Source organism: Perognathus longimembris, chromosome 12, assembly GCF_023159225.1.
Source record: "Perognathus longimembris pacificus isolate PPM17 chromosome 12, ASM2315922v1, whole genome shotgun sequence".
NCBI lineage: Eukaryota > Metazoa > Chordata > Mammalia > Rodentia > Heteromyidae > Perognathus > Perognathus longimembris.
Genome location: NC_063172.1, coordinates 10095813 through 10115011, shown reverse-complemented (window position 1 = coordinate 10115011; position 19199 = coordinate 10095813). Strand labels below are relative to the sequence as shown.

Below are 19199 nucleotides of genomic sequence, written 5' to 3'. Positions count from 1 at the left end.
CACCAGAAAAATAAGTAACAAATAAATAAATATAAAAGGATTGTTAAGGCACAGTTTCTGAGGTCCACAGAGATTAAGCAACACAGCCTTGCCATCTCATCTAAATGGTGGATGGTAAAGCCAGGATTCCGAATCACACAGTGGCAGATGGATCTGTGCTACTAACCCCCATCCTACAGGTGATTCTTCTACGAGTCACCACAGAGGCCTCTTGGTACATGCGTGGTACAGGATCCAAGGATCACTGTCCTGGATTTCTACTCATAGTGTGGGGCAGCAGAAGGGACCAGGACCAAGGAATCCAGCAGACCTGCATGGGTCCCATTCCCTTTGGTGATTGTGAACAAGCTGTGTGACTTCTTACTGTTTGTCTTGGAGGAGACAAGGAAAGGAATGAACTGGAGGGTTACACTGTATGTGCAAAAAGGGGGCACCTGCTCTTCTGGGTCTTAAGTGAGGTCGTGCTTCCCGCTCCTTGTCAGGAGATGGTAGCTGGGCGGGAGGATAATGCCTGGGAGGGAGACTTTGACTTAGATTGACAGCTAGCAGGCACAGGGCTGGGTTGCTGAAGCTCACAGGGGAATGCGCTCACCTTCCGTTTAGCCTTAGAATATCATCACATCAAGCCAGCTCTGCCACCAACTTCTTTTTGCAACTGCGTGTGTGAGCTTCTGCTAACCATCTGCCCCTGCCACGTGACCCAAGGCCACCGCCTCCCCCGGTTACTTTCTGGCTCTACAGTCCTTCTGGGGCTTCCCATGCTAGCTGCTTTTCTCATGAAGAGATTCTGCTGCTCCTGGCCTTGCTGCCCCGTGATCCTTCTTCCTAAGGAGGCCCCAGCTAGGCCCAGAACCATAGGTGTTGTTAGCTTTGTGACCCTTTCCAGGAAATCCAACTAGGTGTCCTGAAATGTAATTACTCAGTAGAGTGAGAAATAGCTTCTCCCGAAGCCTCCTTTCTTCCTTCCTCCATCTGCTTTCCAGCCCGGGGACGGCCCTGCCTCGCTGCCAGCTTCACTTCCTTCCACATTCTCTGCATCTGCTGTCCCTTCTGCACTTTTCCTTGTTCTGGCTTCCGGTTATCAAAGGAACCAGATCGCTGGCGTCCTGTGAGCTGGCCTGTCCCCCGCAGCAGATTCTACCCTTAAAGATGAGGGCAGGACACGTGGCCGAGTGGCAGCCAGGGACCGTGGACTCATCCCGGAGGTTGGACTTGCTGAACACATCATCCCTGGAAACCCACGGACTCATCGTGGCCTCGGGCCTGGACCAGGGAACGGGGGCTCAGGTTGGCTTGTCTTTTGGGTTGTTTTTCACCCTTCCTGACTGTCACTCTTGTGCTTCTGGAAAGCACTGCAGCCCTGCGTATTGCACCTTTTCCCGAGCCGGTGCATTTAGGATTAAGGACACTTACCGCCACTCAACAGCAGAAAGAAATTCCTCACCAGCACTCTGAAGCCAGGTTGCTTGGCTTCTAATCCTGGCTCCTTTATTTACCAATGGTGTGATTGTGGATGAGCTGCTTTTTTTTTTCTTCTCACTTCTAAGTGGAAAGAGATAATATTTTTTTCTCTTTATTGTCAAAGTGAAGTACAGAGGGGTCACAGTTTCATATGTAAGGCAAGTACATTTCTTATCCAACTTGTTACCTCCTCCCTCATTTTCCCCCCCTTCACCCCCATCCCCAGTTCCCTCCCCGCCCCCCATGAGTTGTACAGTTTACACCAATTGGTTTTGTAAGTATCGCTATTGCAATGGTTTTTGTATTTTTATCCTTTGTCTCTCAATTTTGGTGTTCCCTTTCCCTTCCCTGGTTCCAATACACATTAAGGGTTCTGACTTTGTTTCCCCCTCTGTAAAATGAGATGCTAGCAGTAGTGCTTATTATCTGTTAGAGACTGAACTCCTTCCTGGGTGCAGTTCTTCACTCCTCCATTAAGAAATTATGCATTTAGGAGCAGATGGCTTACACCTAGAATCCTAACTACTCAGGAGGCTGAGATCTGAGGATCGCAGTTCAAAGCCAACCCAGGCAGAAAAGTCCCTGTGAGACTCCTATCTCCAATTAACCACTCACACAAACCAGAAGTGGCAGTGTGGCTCAAGTGGTAGAGCACTAGCCTTGAGAGCAAAGAGACTCAGGGACAGCGCCCAGGTCCTGATGATTTCAAGCCCTACAACTGACCCCCCCCCAAAAAAAAAAAATCATAAGAAGGTTTGCATTCATCCCCTTACTGTGATGTCAGTGTGGGTAGCTTGCGCTTCTTCACTTTGGCCGTAGCCATGTGACTTGCTTTGGTCCGTGAGAAGCTGTTCGCCTCATGAGTTTTGTTGGCCTCATGTTCCTTTCCTGGTGATGACATGAAGCCTTCTCAACCCAGTGGCTTAACACAGAGGTATGTTGTCTTGCACATCTGTAGAAGCGTGACAAGGTTCTTACATGTTAACAGAAGATTGTGTTACTTCCAAAGATTCCAGGGGACAAACTGCTTTCTTCATGTGCTCATCCTTCTCCGTCTCCAGAATCAACAATATTACGTGGCCCTGTTTCCTCCACAGTGACAGCTTCCCTGACTCCTCTGCTTCCTTCTCCTGTTTTTATTATCTCCTCTTTCCCTCCTCCTCTTCCTCTTTCCTTCTTTCATATCTTCCTTCCTTCCCCTTTTCTCTCCCTTCCCTTTTCCCCTTCTTCCTTTTCTTCTTTCCCTCTTCTTCCCTCCCTCCCTCTTTCCTTCCTTTTCTCCCCTTCCCTGCTTCCCCCCTTCTTCCTCCTGATTTTTGTCTGTTTCTTTCGAAACAGTTACTATGTTTCCCAGGCTGGCTTCAAACTTGAGCTCCAGAGGCCCTTCTGCCTCAGCTTTCCCAAGTACTTGAGACTGCAAGCCTACCTCACCATACCTAGTTTCTTTCTTCCATTTTTAAAGGCTCTTCAGACAACCTTTGGGACCACAGAATAATCCAGAATAATTTCCTTTATTGTAAGCAAATTTATTTAGGTGGCTATAAGGTTGCCTCTCCCAACCCAGCCCAGGCCTTTAAAATGACACCTCACGTACCTGAAATGCTATTTATCTGGGGGGTGAAAATGAGAGAGGGTCTCCTACCTGACATGCACGCAGCCCCTGCTTCCAGAAAGGCTTTGCTCTACTGAAGAGACTGTCTGTAGGAGATGGTGAGATGGACCGTTGAATGAGACAAAGTGCTTCTCATCGGAGGAGTTCCAGAGTGGGGGTTGGTGCGGCATTGTTGGAGCCACACCTGGCGGATTATCACTGGGAGCCTAAGTGGGCAGTGGGTTTCTGAGATGGAAAGGGTGTCATGAAAGTGGCGTTGGAGCAGAGCACAGGTCCTCTAGGCCGCTGGGAAGGCTTCTGAGGCATTGTCCTAATGGACTCTTGGCAGACGCGGCTGCACTGGCACAGGGGACTGGCTAAGCCCGGAGGCCTGCAGCCTCAGAGGTCTGCTCCATGCACGCATCCCACAGCGCTCTCTGATCTCCCGGCTTACCGCATAGATCAGGGAAAGAGCAACTTCCTGGCCTGGCTGATACCAGTTTTGAAGGAAATGGCTGGCTTCTGTGGGTGCAGGAAAACAAAATCCAGTGAGCGATAACTCCCGAGCCCTGAGCCCTTCTGCACTCTGCTTTGAATAACAAGGTGGGGGGGGGGGGCATTGACTGTGGCTCCTTTGGGGGGGGGTGTGAATGGCAGAAGGGCATCTTTTGGGTAAGAACTGCAGTAGAAGTGGGTGGTGTAACCAATAGGAGGAGAAGAGGCAGGATTTGTAGGAGACTCTGTGTGTCTGAGATTCCATCAGTGACTCACTGTTATTGCAGGAAGCAGTTGTTTTCGCACCTCTGAGCTCTGGAATTTAGCCCTTTCCAAATGCGACTTGTGTCTCTGACTAGCCGGCAGTGTGACCCTAGGAAAGGCTCTCACTTCCTCCCTACCACTTGTTCCTACCGGGGTATAGGGATTGTATTAGCAGAGCAGAACTTTTGCAAGGAATAATCAGAGGTGAGTGTGTGCACCTGACAGTATATGCTGCAGTGGGTGTACATATATACGTATGCGTGTGTATGCATATGTGACTGAGCATATAGCATAAAGATGTGTAAGTACATATGTGTATATATACACAGATTTATACATATATAGTATGTGTGTATTTCTATTCATAGAGTTTAGTTCTTTCATGCATAGCTCTTTTTTTTTTTCCTCTGTTTTATTTCTTTTTGCCAGTCCTGGGGCTTGAACTCTGGACCTGGGCACTGTCCCTGAGCTTCTTTTGCTCCAGGCTAGCACTCTACCACTTGAGCCACAGCGCCACTTCCGGGTTTTTCTCTGTGTATGTGGTACTGAGGAATGGAACCCAGGGCTTCATGCATGCTAGGCAAGCCCTCTACCACTAAGCCACATTCCCAGCCCCTTTCATGCATAGCTCTTAAGGACTAGTCGTCTCTTTACCCTGGGTCAAGCACTGGTACTCGTGTGAGAAAAATTTAAAGTTAGGCCAGAGAGTTGGTCCTCAGGTGGGTCTTGAACTTGGGCCGCCTCCCAGTGCCGTTCTTCCCGCACAAGCAGCTCTGGGGCCTGTACTTGGGAAACACCAGAAGGTATGTGCAGGTGTGTCTTTGAAACTTCAGAATGCTACTGCATCCAGTCCTAGGCCTCTTTAGTCAGAGAGGTCTGGAATATTCTGCCAGCTGCTTGGCCGGTTGCCATGGAAATTGGCGGGTGCTGCTTCTGCTCCCAGCTGGCCCTGGCTGGCCTGTGTTCCCTCCCTTGGCACCTTCTTCACTGGATGTTAAGTCCTAGTCCTCTTCCTACCCAGAATAGTCTGGAGTATTCCTCCCGTGTACAGCTATGACCTCATGGGATGCTGAGGGCCAAGCCAGTCTTCTGTGTGGTTGTTCTGTCCTATTATCCTATCTCCCTGGAGAGACCAGGTCCCCTCTCCAGGGTGAGATCGGTCAGACCACCAGGGTCTCCCCTTCATCATGACTTGTTTTCCCCCCATCCCCCCGGGGCACCAGGAAATGACAGATCACTTACAGACAGACACAGATCTCAAACCCGTCCCACCTTGCTGGAAAGCCATTTCTTCCCCCATCCTCAGGTCTGGCCTGTGAGGATTGCTTTCAAAGGTGGAGGCGGGGGGCTGGGAATATGGCCTAGTGGTACAGTGCTCGCCTCATATACATGAAGCCCTGGGTCCGATTCCTCAGCACCACATATATATATTTTTTTAAAAAGCCGGAAGTGGCTCTGTGGCTCAAGAGGTAGAGTGCTAGCCTTGAGCAAAGAGAAGCCAGGGACAGTGCTCAGGCCCTGAGTTCAAGGCCCAGGACTGGCAACAAAAACAAAACAAATAAACAAAAACCCTTTAAACCAGGTGAAGAAAATCTGGCATCCAATTTACAATTTGTAAAGCTCGTCCTTGGGGTTGCAAACAAGGTGCCGGAAGGTCAGGTGGCGCCCTGAGGCTGGCGGCACGGGGAGGCAGAAGATGGGCGCCCTGGGAGGGAGGCGGAGGCGCGGTGACCTGGAGCTCCGTGGCTCCCCGCATCCATCTCCCTGCGTCGCCCTGCCGTCTTCAGTGCATAAACATGTTTTCTCCCCTGCGTGGTGTGGCATTTGTCACGATTTAAATTCCGGGTTGTCAGCCTTGCAGAAAGGGGTGTGGATGTGAAGATTAAGTCTTCCCTGTTGGGTGTGCGGGGCCTTGTCACTTCCGGAGTGTTTTCCAAGCCCACGTGTCCTCATAGCTGCTTCCAGGGGCTACCTGCCCTGCAGATGCAGAAGAGCACCTGCTTTGCTGCGGGCGCCAACACCCATCTCCTCCCGGGAACCAGGAGTCCTGTCCCGGGCTTGCTAGCTGAGTGTGTGCGTGCGCTCCAAGGCGGTGTGGACATGTTGTGAGGCATCCTGCCCTCCTTGTCCTCTCGGCCGTACCCTAGACTCTCTGTGCCTTTCTGAGCAATGGCTGCGTGACCCGGCTGGCCTCTGCCCTCAACAGGAAACTTCTGTCTCGCCCACCTTGTTTCTGCGCTGCATGCCCTGGTCCCTGACTTGAGTGGGGGTCCTTCCAAGGGGATGGGTTGGATGGAGGAATTAGCAACTAACCATGCTAACTTACCAGCCAAGTCACTTTGGAAGTGTGGGAGCACCTGTCGCAGCACCGCCTCTGCCAGAAGAAAAATCTGAAAGCACCTGTTCTCACTCAGAGGTGTAGCAACTCGAATGGACGGATGCATGGCCTGTGTATTTGTCTCCAAGCAGCACTTCTATGGATGCTCAAAATTCGTTTTAAAATCGCTTTTTTTGAGATAGAAGTGGCATATAACATTTCCACCTTAAGATGTCTTTATCATCGCAGAAAGAATGTCTGTACTCTTTAGTTATCGCCTCACAATTCTCTTCTTCCTTAGCCATTGTTACCCATGAATCTCCTTTCCCTTAGTACGAGCTGGTCTGTGGTAGGCACTTCACGTAAGTGTGACACGCATGACAGTCTTTTGTGATTGGCCCCTTCTGCTCGGCTCATGTAATACTGAGCTTTTGCTCAGGGCCTTTCGCTTGCTATGCTGGCCCTCTGTCACTTGCGCCACACCTCCATGTCTGCTTTTTGCTAGTTATTTTCGAGGTAGTATCTCACAAGCTTTTCTGCAGTCCTCTACACTCAACCTCCTGAGTAGCCAGGAGTACAGTGCGTGAGCCACCTGTACCCAGCCCATATTCCGTGTGTGTGTGTGCTTAGAAACTATTCCATTGGGTGGGTTCAGCCTGTTGTATTTCTTCATTTCTTTGCACTGGGCGGTTTCCGTCGTCTGGAATACACTGCTAATGTAGGTTTACGCACAGGTTTCTGCTGGGCTTGTGCTTTCTTTGGCCTGAGGTATGCGTCTATCTGCAAGTGGAGCTGTTGGTTTGTATGGTAATTGTTTATCACCTTTTTGCAGAACTGCTTGACTGTTTTCCAAAGTGCAGACACTGTCTGTCTGCCTTTCCATTAGACGTTGTCTGTTCTTGCTCACTGGTCATGCCCGTCTGAAACACAATTCCACTTGCAGGCATTTTTAGAACATGTGAGACTGATGTGGTATTAGAAATCAGTGGCGGGTCCCTCTGGGAAGTGGGCAGAAGCCCCTGGGAAATGTACAGGGACACCTTTGCGGTGGAGGAAATGTTCTGCCTTGGTGCTATGGTGCATTTGAGGTGGGTTAATGTGTCAGACTTAGGCTGGCCATTTCCCTGTGCCTCAGTTATGCCTAACTTAAAGAAAACGGCACAGACGAGGAGTGTAGATGCAGGGGCTAAGAATACAGGTCTCTCGATCATTGTGCGGTGCAATTGGCTGATGCTGAGTGTAGATGGAGGGGCTAAGAAATACAGATCTCTCGATCATCATGCGGGGCAACTGGCTGATGCTCTTACCTACTTTCCCGTGGACACAGGGCCAAGTGCGCAAGGCTCTTAATTGAATGCAATTAATTACGTCTCCGTGGGGAGCCTCGTTAGCACCGGAGGGGGAGCAAAGGAGGCTATTTTCCACTCTCTCAGCTAGAATTTGTCATGGAGCTGCCTGGATGGGGAGGGGCTGAGGGTGGGCATTCCAGCTGCATTTATTTCCCTTTGGCATCAAGAGTAAAATTACTGCATCATTTTCTATTAGTTGCTCTTAAGCCCCATTCTTTATTTTCATCTATGAGGAAATGGATGCCAATTCAATTGGTGTTTCTGTTTCTCAAGGCCACGGTATGCACCAAAACATAGCGTTTCTACAAAGTCCTCTCAGTAAAACACCCTTGCTAAATGACTTGATGGTAGAGACACAGTTCATAGGAAACAAAGAAAAGTAAAGGTGAAAGGCTCCTATTCTCTATTGGAACCTGCAAAGCAATGTGTGTGTCAGCATGAATGCACCAATTAGCACTGGGAAAGCACCACTAGCCATCCGTGTTTTAAAAAAAAAAAAAACTGTACAACTTTGGTAAAAATTGCATTCTATGTGTAGGCTAGAAAATATGCAAATGTGTAGAAGTATATAATATTTGGAGTGGTGGTAATGGGATTACAGTTTTCTTCTTCATCTGTTACTTATTTTTTCTCATAGCCATTCATTGCTCATGAACTGAATTGTTATGAAATATTTTGGGTTTTTCTTTAACTAGGAAGATCTTTGGGCCCCTCTCTGTAGAACAGGCTCACACCTCACCACACCAACTTCGATACTTATATCAAAAGAACTTGGTGTGTGTGTACCGGTCCTGTGGCTTGATGGATGGCTTCACACTCTCACTTGTCGTGCTTGCTCATGGCTGGTGTTCTACCTCTTGAGCCACACTTCCAGTCCAGCTTTTTTTTCTTTAACTAATTAATTGGAAAGAGAGCCTCATGGACTTTCCTGCCCAGGCTCGCTTTGAACTTCCATCTTGAATTCTCAGATCTCAGCTTTCCGAGTAGCTGAGATTATAGGAATGTGCCATCAGCACCTAATCAAAAATCTTATGAACTTTCAAAGCAGCACAGTGTGACTCTTGAGGTCAGTAAGGTCAGGGTGAGATCTCCTAGGTCCTGAGGCAAGTCACAGGTTTAGTCCCTGTTTTGGTTTCCTCTCAGAAGAATGAGGCAGAATATACTCTTCCTCATATGAGGCTTAGGGGGGTGGGGGGGGTTTGGGTACCTACTGAGTCCTTCTCCAACTGTGACCTGCCTTCCTGGGGCCTTGGAAAGCCGCCTTCAATAGTACAGACTCCATGATTTCTCATTGCTGGGCTGCATTTCAAGTCATTATTCTCATATATATGCATGTGTGTTTGATATATGTAGCCCAAGCCAGGCAGAGAAAGATAAAAGTGATGTGATCTCATTCACATGTTGAATCTAAAAGAATACCAAAAAAAAAAAACCAACAACAAAAAACTAGAGTTGGTGAATAGTCCCAGAGGTGATTGGAAAATGGGAGAGTTTGTGTCGGAGGACACAAAATTTCATGTTAGGCAGGAGCAATTAGTTGGAGAAAGCTAGTTAACCACACAGTAGCTATAATTCCTGAAAAATGCCGAGACACTAGATGTAATCAGTAACCATTGAGTCATTCCAACATATTACGTGCACTGCAAAATGTTGTGTAGCACCTCGCGTACAATTTTAAGTCAGATTCAAAGGAAACAACATAAAATTCCCCCCCCCCATTGAATTAAGACTGCTGATTGGTGGAATTAGTGAAGGTAGAGCTGGTGACATTTGGCAAACATCTGGATGACTCCGGGTCCCTGACAGCTGTGGCCAGGTTGTCGGGTGTGCCCCTTTGCTGTGTGGGGAAGGTAACTCCTCGTGCATGTTAGGATTGTGAACACTGTCAGATCGAGTGTGAGCATTCTTGACCAGGGCTGGAAGAGGGGCTCTGCAGATGGCGAGCCATGGTTTTGCAAACTTGTTTCTCCCGGTAGAACACACAGTGCACACACATTTGCACACATGCAGAACAGGAGCCTTCACCACTGTCCTTTTCACCTGCTTTCGACAGTCCCCTCTAGAGCGAATCTCCAGCCTCCTAGCTGCCATCCTTTTCATCCTTTTCCCTCTCTCAGGTCCTTTAAGTGGCATTGGATTTCAGACTTTACTTTGCAAACCATCACCTGGGAAATTTCCTAAAATGCAGGTTTGGGCTTCCGTTTGATTTTCTAGCTCAGAGAGTCTGAGTTCCAGCAGCTGTGTGTGTGTGTGTGTGTGTGTGTGTGTGTGTGTGTGTGTGTGTGTGTGTGTATTATATATAATATATGCACATATACATATATTCTATGTATATGTAAAATATATCATTGCCTATATGTATACATATATGCAAGCATATGTAATATGAATATACATGTATACATTAATATATGTATACATATATATTAACAATATTCTTAGCTAGGTCCATTTGGTCAGTTAAGTGCAATATATAGTGCCTAGGACTTATCCCTGTTTCACTGAATCACAAACAAGTTTGAGAACAGATAAAACTGTTGGTTTACAAGCAAAAAAGGAAAAAATAAAACAAACCCAAACAAGAGAAAAAGCTATAAAATAGAAATAGTCATGCTGTACACAAAAGTTTTTTATGTCAATTCATCCAGCACAGCTAGACAAGCTGAAATGTAGGGATACATGTTAGCGCAGCCTAGCGGGCCCCTCCTGATGGATGCAGCCTGCGAGGTGAGGTTGGATCTGTCACCCTGGAGGACTTCACTGGTAGGAGCTCCCTGGAACATGGAGTAAGGTCTCATCCCCCTCCACCCCATCCCCGTCATCATCACAGCTCTGAGGACCAGGCTTCGGGCCTCTGCGCCTTGGAGGACATACTCAACCCACCCACAGGCCAACTCCAGCCCTCCAGCCTTGGTGCCTGCCGTAGCTCCTGCCTGTTTACGGCTCCTGTGCCCTCCTGGAGGATGCTAGTTCCCTGGGCCCGAGTTTGGAATGAACGCTGCACACCTGTTCTGTGGACTGTAGGAGAGTTTCTCTGGTGTGGACCCAGCACTAATGCAAATGAGTCATAGCACACTTGCACACGTAACTTCACAGGCCCTGGCACATGGTTACCCCCGAATGACTGTACCACTTAGCACCTCCATCAGCCGTGCTCAAGGGTTTCTGTTTCCCGTGACTTCTCCTAGCATCTGGTGTCGTCTGTCATGTATATGGCAAGGACACATTCGACCATGTGGCCATGATGGCCACTGTAGACTTTCCTTATGCCTCATTGGCCAATCTGGGCCAGTTGTCCTCCTAGCCAGTCCCTGTCAGAGAAGACAGGGTTTTCCTGGCTGTTTCAGGATGGCCTCTTGCCATGGGCAGGAAAGCCCTCATTATTCACGGATATATGTTTCCAGGAAGATCACCACTGAGGAAATCCCACCAATGCTAAGATGCTCAGAGTTCGGTACTCTACCGCAGATGCCTAAGTCAGTTTTCCCCATACTGCCACTCATCTTCCATTGAACACATAACATCTTTTACCAAATTTCTAATTAAGCACATTCACGTTTACTTTGCTTTTCTTTTTTGGAAGTCATATTTTCCAAAATTATATACGGGGAAATACTCCGAAGATTGCACGACAATTTAAACACACCTGACAGCAATGTGAAATGGACTGAGAACTTTTTTACATCATGTGTAATGTGCATGTAGGAATTAAAATATTTTGTTCTCTTATTTATTTATTTATTTTTCTCTTTTTTTTTTGTCATGGGGCTTGAACTCAGGGCCTGAGCACTCTCCCTGAGCTCTTTTGCTCAATGCTAGTGTTCTACCAGTTTGATCCACAGCTCCACTTCCTTATTTATTTATCTTTATCAAATTATTTTTGAGCCAGGTCGTGGCGACTCATGCCTGTAATCCTAACCACTCAGGTGGATGAGATCTGAAGATTGTGGTTCAAAGACAGCATGGGCAGGAAAGTCCCTGAGACTCGTATTTCCAATTAACCACCCAAAATCCAGAAGTGGTTCTGTGGCTCAGGTGGTAGAGCAAGCACTAGCCTTGAGCAAAGAAAGCTCTGGGGCAGAGCTCAAGCCCCAGGACTGGCACCAAAAAAAGGAAAAAGAAATTAAAAAAAGAAAAGATAATTTTTTTTTTTTTGCCAGTTCTGGGCCTTGAACTCAGGGCCTGAACACTGTCCCTGGCTTCTTTTTGCTCAAGGCGAGCACTCTGCCACCTGAGCCACAGCACCACTTCTGGCTGTTTTCTATATATGTGGTGCTGAGGAATCGAACCTAGCGCTTCATGTATGGGAGGCAAGCACTCTTGCCACGAGGCCATATTCCCAGCCCAGAACATAATTTTTTAAACTTAATTTAAAATTTGATGTATTTGTTGTCAAAGTGATGTACAGAGGGGTTACAGTTTTCATATGTGAGTATGAGAGGCAAGTGTATGAAAGTGTATGAAGGCAAGTATGAAAGGCAAGTGAGTACATTCCCTTTTTTTTTTTTTTTTTTTTGCCAGTCCTGGGGCTTGAACTCAGGGCCTGAGCGCTGTCCCTGGCTTTTTCTATATATGTGGTGCTGAGGAATCGAACCCGGGGCTTCATGTATGTGAGTCAAGCATTCTACCACTAGGTCATATTCCCAGCCCTGGCAGTGAGTACATTTCTTAACCAACTTGTTACCTTCCCCCCCCCTTCACTTCCCTCCCCCCTTCTCACAAGTTGTTCAGTTTTGTAAATAGTGCTGTTGCATTGGCTCATTTTTTTTTAATTTTTTTTTTTGGCCAGTCCTGGGCCTTGGACTCAGGGCCTGAGCACTGTCCCTGGCTTCTTCCCGCTCAAGGCTAGCACTCTGCCACTTGAGCCACAGCGCCGCTTCTGGCCGTTTTCTGTATATGTGGTGCTGGGGAATCGAACCTAGGGCCTCGTGTATCCGAGGCAGGCACTCTTGCCACTAGGCTATATCCCCAGCCCGCATTGGCTCATCTTTTATCCTTTGTCTCTCAAGAACATTATTTTTGTATCTTACTTGGTCAAAACTGCATGTAATCGATCATCAATACTGTGGTATTACTGTACTACTTTTGAGCCCTAAACCTAAGCAGAACTGGGGCTATTTTAATAAGGAAGAGAAGACATGTTGATTGGCTACTCAGCAGCCAACTGTCTCTTGTACCAGATTTCTACTTCTTCCAGTTTTTTGTTTGTTTGTACATTGGTTGGTGTATTCATACAAAGGATCTTCCCCAGATCTGATCCACTGAACATTTGTAGAGAAGTTCCAATGAAGTGTCAGCCCACACGTGTCCAATGTCTTGGAGATTCGATCTGTCCAGTTCGTTTTGGCAATGGCCGTTCTTCTTGCCAAGTAGACCACAGATTGGTTGTAACCCAGATGCCCCTGCTTAGGTTTCTGTGGGCCATCCCTTCAGAGGGCAATATGAGGATTCAAAGAGCAGAGCAGCACCTGTCTCCCAGCCCTGTGCATGACTCTGATACCAGCTGCCAGAGAACAGTGCTTATGCAATCAGCAGCTGCTCCTCCAGCAGAGCTTCACCATAGAAACCAATTAGTTTTGTATGGATGTGTAGGTCCTCAGGCTTGAACTTGGGGTCTGGGTGCTGTCCTTGATCTTCTTTTGCTCAAGGTTAGCGTTCTGCCACTTGAGCCACTTCTGGCTTTTTCTGAGTAGTTTAATGGAGATCAGAGTCATGGACTTTTCTGCTCAGGCTAGATTCAAACCGTTATGCTCAGATCTCGGCCTCTTGAGTAGCTAAGATTCCAAGTGTGAGCCACCAGTGCATGGTTCAAAGAAACTAATTTTGAAGCAGTTTCCAATTGTTATAATTTATTGAGTGTTCTGGTACGCATTCTGCTTCTAAAATCTCGTAGAAATCTGTCAGCCCTCCATGAACTTGTCTGTACTGTGATGTCCTGGGCTCCACCCCAACGGTTGCCGGAGTCTTATGACATTTATTAGTAGAGTTGTCCTTGGCAGGCAGCTTGGCCTTTCTCACCCGTGGCTTTCACATTTGTGCACCTAGAAGAAAAGTACTGTTCACAAGTAGATTAGTAAATCTAATAATGGCTGCTGTCGTCACCATTTTTTTTTTTTTGGTATGTGTCAGTATTGGGTCTTGAACTCCTGTCTTGGTGCTCTCACAGGGCTTTTTGCTCAGGGCTAGCACTCTTCCACTTGAGCCACACCTCCACTTCTGGCTTGATGCCGTTTCACTGGAGGAAAGAGTCTCACAGACTTCACTTGCTGGGCTGGCTTTGAGACGTATTCCCCAGATCTCAGCCTTCTGAGTAGCTTGGATTGTAGGCGTGAGTCACCAGTTGCTCAGCACTACTTTTAAGAATAAAGAAACTGGAAAGGCTCCTAGGAATCAGCTTACCACACACCTGACCTCTCTGATTAGCAGGTCCGCAATTTGAACCTCCGTGTCTGATTCCAGTGCTGGGCTGTACCTTCAGGAGTGTGCACAGTCCCTCAACAAGAGCATCAATTCACAGTCAAAGACCACATCACAGTTTTCTAAAGAAACACTCTGGCCCATGGATCACAAAGACATGTAGTCCAGACCACTGCTAGTGGTTACTTGGCGGAAGAGCACACACCTGAGACATGGCCCAGGGTTCTCACCAGCAGCATCTTGGCCAATTTTTCTGGTTAGGGTTGAGTTTCTGCGCGAATCCTTGGCGCCTGGTTTATGCAGCTGCTAGTTCAAACACTGTGGGTGGCAAAGATGGGACCTGTCCATCCCTCCTCACAGAGGGAAGATGTGGGAATTAATAATCTTTGTGTTTCCCCTCTAGACGAGAAAACTACTGCTCAGAGATGGGAAGGAACTCGGAGGTCACACTGCGATAAGTGGCAGAGATGGACGTCCACAGGCTAAGGGCAGCTCTGGGGCACTGTCAAAAGTTGTCAGCTGATGGGTAAGTGTGATCTTCCTAAGGCAGAATGTGTACTGGATGGGTGAGGGGAGAATTGCATGTCCAGTGGTTCCTCTCCTCTCCCCTCCCCTCCCCTCCCTCTCCCCCTTTCCCTTCTCTCCCTTCCCCTCCTCTCTCCCCTCTCCTCTTTTCCCTCTCCCTTCTTCCCTCCCCTCCCTTCCTCTGCTCTTATTCCTTCCCCTCCCCTTCCTTTCCCCTCTCTCCTCTCCCCTCTCTCCTCCCCCCTTTCTCCTCTCCCCTCTTCTCTCCCTCCTCTCCCCTCTCCCCTCCTTCCCCTCCTTCCTTCCAGATTCTAATCCTCCTTCTTCTTTTCAGGAGACTGTGATGAAATTGTATAGGAGACACACAGGAGTAACACTGGACCAGAGAGAATTCAACACCTTGTTCCAAAAGACTTACTTTAAAAAAATCTACAGAACTGGAAAACTGAGCCTGGAAACTTGCCCTAAAGGAGATAGCATCCCTCCCCTTCTCCCCCTGTCTCCTGTCACCCCAGACGCATTGCATTCGTGATTTGGTCACGGCTGAGCTATCTTCATTGAATGTGGTTTTTGACAGAATAGTGGGTGTGAAAATTTTATTTTCAATTAAACTTACTTGTTGGACTGCCTTGGTTTTAAAGGGATTCCATTAGGATGGTAATTATACAGCAGTGGCTACAAGGAGAGATTTGCCCTCAATTTCAGCTCTTAGGTAATTCAATTCAAATGCTTCACATCTTGCTCTCTGAATGAATCATCTCTCTGAGACGGCTGCGTATAGCCATTTCTTTCTTTAACTCCAGGCTTCCCATGATTTTATTTTTAGAAATTGAAATGCAAACAGCAGTTGTGGTAGAGGCCCTTTCTAGCCTAGCCGAGTAAACCATATAGACTGATAGAAAACGCGCAAGGAGCAGGTGTCCTTAACGAGCACCACAACCACCTCCACCCCTCTGTTTGTGAGGCTAAGTAGTTGAGAGCTTCAAATTTCACCCTTTGTGCTATTCTACTTCAAACTCTAAAACCAAGAAACAATGGGGATTCCTTTTAAAAATCACAAGGACTCGTCCTCTTTCAAATGGAGGCCATTAATCACTGTGTTTCAAGATGGCAGCCAGTGCAGAATTTCCTGGGGACCCTGCTTTGGCCTTCTGGATTTCCCCAAGAAATGTGAAGATCATCTTCTTTCCTTTTTTTGTTTTGCCTTCTTCAAATGCTGATTGTGGGAAGAGGCTGAACTTTTCACCTTGTTGCATGCCTGGCATATGGTAGTTGCTGAAACAGTGAATAAACAGAAAGATAAATTCTTAAGCTCCTGTTTCTTTCTATTTTCTCTTCCCCCTTTTTTATTTTATTAATGCCAGTTTTAAGCTGGCTGATGCCTCTAAGTATATCTGCTTGGAAAGCTGAAATTGGGAGGATTTTAGCTCCTGTCCATCTGCCAGACTCTATTTCAAAGGAGCGAAGTTGGGCCTGGTCACAGGTCTATCACGTCAGCTACGTTGGGAAAAACCTAAAATAGGGAGATTGCATTTTAAGTGCTTTTATGCGTACCTTCCCCCGCAAAGAACTCTTTGCAGACTTATGACATACAAAATGTATTCTACATTTCACGTGTTATGCTAAGTGGTCTATCAAGGAATACAGTCCATGTTAACCGTGTTAATTATAGCATCGTTCCACCGCAGTGAGCAGATATGTCACCTATCCCTTGGACCAAATGAATACTCTTACCTGTTTTTCAATCTATTACACTTCCAGATCCCTTCTTTTGCATAAGTTCACAAATGAACGATATCCATCGCTACCTGTTAGTAGCTATACCAAATTTCATCTAAGTCAGCCACCTACTTTGGAGCTTAGAATTATGTGCCAGAGGGACCAACATTCCCTTGTCCTCAACCAGGATTGGCCAGCAAAATATTGCCTCTTTTTTTTTTTTTAATGGCTTTTCCATTCATTTAAAACAAATTTTACGCTGTGCTTGCTTTGGTCTTTTTATTCTAAATGAGGCAATGCAGTGAAGAGGAAAATGAGTACAGACCTCCGAATTGGACTTCCAGGTTTGTTTAATCCTATGTGTGTTTACTTAGGTGGGTCGCTTATGTTCTTCAGGTGTCTCTGTGAACACTATGATTCTGTATTACCCAGGAGTTTCATCAAGGAACTGTCAACACTGGTAAATCATCCATTATGAGCATTTGACCTGGCATTTCTGAGTCTCCTATCACCCACTCGTACGACAGCCTTTTCAAGAAATGCCACCCAAAGCCACAAAATCTCGTTTCACAGGAAAATGGCAGCTGGCCTGGCTTCTAGTGGCACGCACCCTGCTCCTTCAAGGGTTCTGAGCGAGCCCCCCACCTCCCCAGAAGATCCTGAGCAGCATGACTCACCGGTGAGGCTCTCGCCCCTGCGCTCTGGGGTTGTCTGGTGTGGGAGGGGGCGAGGACACGGTTCCCGGGCTCTGAGTCACTCGCCCATGGTGGGTTCCCCTGGTGAGGCTTTCCCATGTGAGCTGTGAGTGTCACCCCCTGAGGGGTGCTGCAGGTGAAAGGTCAGTGTCGGGAGGTGCAAAGGGCAGAGCGGGCAGAGTCGGGTAGGCTCTGGGGATTTGGCTTTCCTTGTTCCAGCCTCTTTAGTAGTGTTGTGGTAGTGCGGATCGAACCCAGGGCCTCACACATGCTAGATGGGTGTGCTGCCGCTAAGTTAGATCCCCAGCCCTCCCAACTCCTGGTTTCCCTAAGCTTTTGTGCCTGAATACTACTCTGCCTGTGTGTATGCTGCATCGTACGGGAAAGGTCCCGGTGTGTGGTGCTCCTCCTCAATGCTGAGCTCCGAACGGCATGTTATAAATGAGCAATTAGCATGAATAAATTAACAAAGGACCTGCCTGCACAGTGTCCAGCAGCTGCCTTCATTTTAACAACATGCACACGAGTCAGCTGTTCAGTGGCAGGTCGGAGCCCAGCCAGCGACATTGTCGCCCCGGTATTTGATCTGCCCTCCTCCCAGGTGCCCTCCTCCCCTCCTGTCAATCACATTGTTTCCCCAGTATTTGATCCGCCCTACCCCCACCCTCCTCTCCAACCTGGAAACTTTCAGAAATGAGTCAGCCCACACCTGTGATTCGTAAATCCTTGATCCGAAATGCTTGGTGATGCTGGGGAAAGGTGGGGGAAGCCAGAAATAAAATTCCTTGACCCCCCCCCCCTCAAAAAGCCAGTATAAGTGAACACATCTGGGAGGAGAGGGTTCTGGCGGCCCCTGAGGTCTCACGGTTTCCGTGGGGAGGGAGCCTTGGGGCAGGCCGCGGACTAGGGTTGCTCATGGAGCTCCGATGAACTCCTGCCTGCGGCCCCTTCTGCAGTTAGCACACCCATCCGCTGTGAGAACTATCACAGCTTGGTGGAGAGTAGCCTGCACAGCTTGGAAGAGGTTGCCTTTTGGTGGAGAGGAGCCCGGGAGTCCCCAGAGGCTAGAGAGCTCATTGTGTCCTGCGCTTAGGGCCTCTTGAGAGGAATTGGCAAACACAGGCGAGGGAGGGAGGGATCGGGGAGGTTGCTAACCTCTTCTGCTCTCACCTCTGGTGACTCCACTGTCCTCAGCTGGCATCTTGTGAGAAGCCAGAGCTTTACGTACCCATGCACAGATAGTCCCGAGCCATCTAGCTCTGCCTTGGTGAGTTACTCCCAGTGACGTAGAGAAGGAGAGCATGGTGGGAAGGTGGTGAGTGCATTCGTCCTTTCGTGTCTGGCTACCTCACCCATCTTCTCTCCCTTTGCTAGAAGGGTCACGGACACCCCCCCTCCCCCAGTGGATATTGGGCAGGTATACTAAACACATAAGAAAATGGAAATAAAATAAAACATGATCCATAGCTCACAGCCCTTGCTAACACAATAGAAATTATTCTTGCCCATTTATGAGACTTTATGTATTTTTTTACATGGTTTGTATCTTAAAGGTCATTCTGTTCTCTTATGGGTCTTGAACTCAGGCCCGGGGACTATCTTTTAGCTTTCTCACTCAAGGCTGACATTCTACCACTTGAGCCACCTTAGCTTTTTTTTTTTTTTTTTTTTTAACTCCAATTAACCAATTGGAGGCAAAAGTCTCTCAGACTTTTCTTCTGAATCTACCTTTGAAGTGTGAACACAATCTCCCAAGTAGCTGGGATTACAGGTGTGAGCCACTAGCACCCAGGTCACCCTCTTTTTATTAGCATCATGCACTAATGTGAATTTATGAGCCATTATTAATGCCTCATGCCTAACAAGTCCAGAGTTTACATGAGAGTGAATTCATTGTTTTGTATGGTTCTGAATCCTCCTTCCAGATGTCTTACAACATACAGAACCCCAAATCCACTGTGTTCTCCCATCCATCCATCCTTTCTTCTCCTAACCCCTAGCATATATGGACTTTTTTTTGGGGGGGCAGTCCTGGGGTTTAGGACTCAGGGCCTGAGCACTGTCCCTGGCTTCTTTTTGCTCAAGGCTAGTACTCTGCCACTTGTGCCACAGTGCCCCTTCTGATTTTTCTGTGTATGTGGTGCTGAGGAATCAAACCCAGGGCTTTACACATGCTAGACAAGCACTACCACTAAGCCACATTCCCAGCCCCACATGGACATTTTTATGATCTCTATAGTTTGGCCTTTTCAAGAAAGTTCCATGGTTGGAATCCCAAAGTTTATAGTTTCTTGCCTTTAGTAATACAGTTAAGATTCTTCCACAGCTTTTGAATGCCTTAGTTGTTCACTCCCTTTTCATGCTGA

At 47.6% G+C, this 19199-nt stretch overlaps 1 long non-coding RNA gene across 3 annotated transcripts in view; it reads left to right on the top strand.

The window, feature by feature from the left end:
* Window positions 1-14833, top strand: part of LOC125360447 — a 119928-nt gene extending 105095 nt beyond the window's left edge. For all 3 annotated transcript variants that reach the window (XR_007212746.1, XR_007212744.1, XR_007212745.1), the window contains 2 exons: window positions 14298-14420; window positions 14754-14833. This is a non-coding gene — a long non-coding RNA (uncharacterized LOC125360447). The remainder of the gene's footprint in view (window positions 1-14297; window positions 14421-14753) is intronic.
* Window positions 14834-19199: the final 4366 nt, after the last annotated feature.